The sequence below is a fragment of the Nannospalax galili genome, unplaced genomic scaffold, assembly GCF_000622305.1.
Source record: "Nannospalax galili isolate Female #2095 unplaced genomic scaffold, S.galili_v1.0 scaffold7, whole genome shotgun sequence".
Taxonomy (NCBI): domain Eukaryota; kingdom Metazoa; phylum Chordata; class Mammalia; order Rodentia; family Spalacidae; genus Nannospalax; species Nannospalax galili.
In genome coordinates, this window is record NW_008359081.1 from 5838801 (window position 1) to 5839733 (window position 933).

Below are 933 nucleotides of genomic sequence, written 5' to 3' on the forward strand. Positions count from 1 at the left end.
CATAATATTCATATATAAAATTCTCAAAATAATTATTTAAATTAAAAAGTACATTTACATACCTATCTCAAAAACATTTTGTTCATTTAGCAGTAATTATTCATGAATAGAAATATACTGATAATTCACAAATCAGTAAATGTGGAATAAGGTGATACAATGTGTTGGCATAAATATTTGTAACAATAGATTGAAAGCATGCTTGGCTAAAAATGTCATGATTTCAGGGTAATTGCAGCATTTAAGCAGCAAGGGTAAAAGTAGGGGAGTAATAAACTTGAGGTTTTATTTATTCCTATTATATTTTATTTTATTATAAAATTGTATTCTGAAATAAGATAATTTTTCATGTTTGTCATAGAATCAAATATATTTCAATAAAAGTGTTATCTTCAGTATGGTTGTGAGTTGTCCTGTTCTACCGCTCTTCATTATCTTTAGAATCAAATATATTTCAATAAAAGTGATATCTTCAGTATATTTGTGAGTTGTCCTGTTCTACCACTCTTCATTATCTTTGATTTATTCTGCACTTCTTTATAAGTTGTGATAATGGAGAGATACTGAGCTTAAAGTTCAACGTTGTACATAAACTATCATGACTGAAAGAAAGTAAATAGATTTCCTCTCCCATACTGAAAAATAAAACCATAGTTTGTCTTCATTTGCAATTCACCTCAACATTACTTTACTTCATATAGGTTGTGCTAATTTAAGTTTTCCTTTGAACCAGTTATAACATCTGTCTGGCTTCCTCATAGCATATGTATAAAATAAATTCTTTACCATGTTTTCACTTTTAAGTGTTTGAAAGTCCTAACATCTCTTTCTCTGAAAATTATCTTTTAACAGTTTTTTTCCCTTTAGATATGTAATAGTTCATAATTTTTAAAAGGTGAAAGAGGTTTAAGTGTACTTAAGATCTGTAAACAA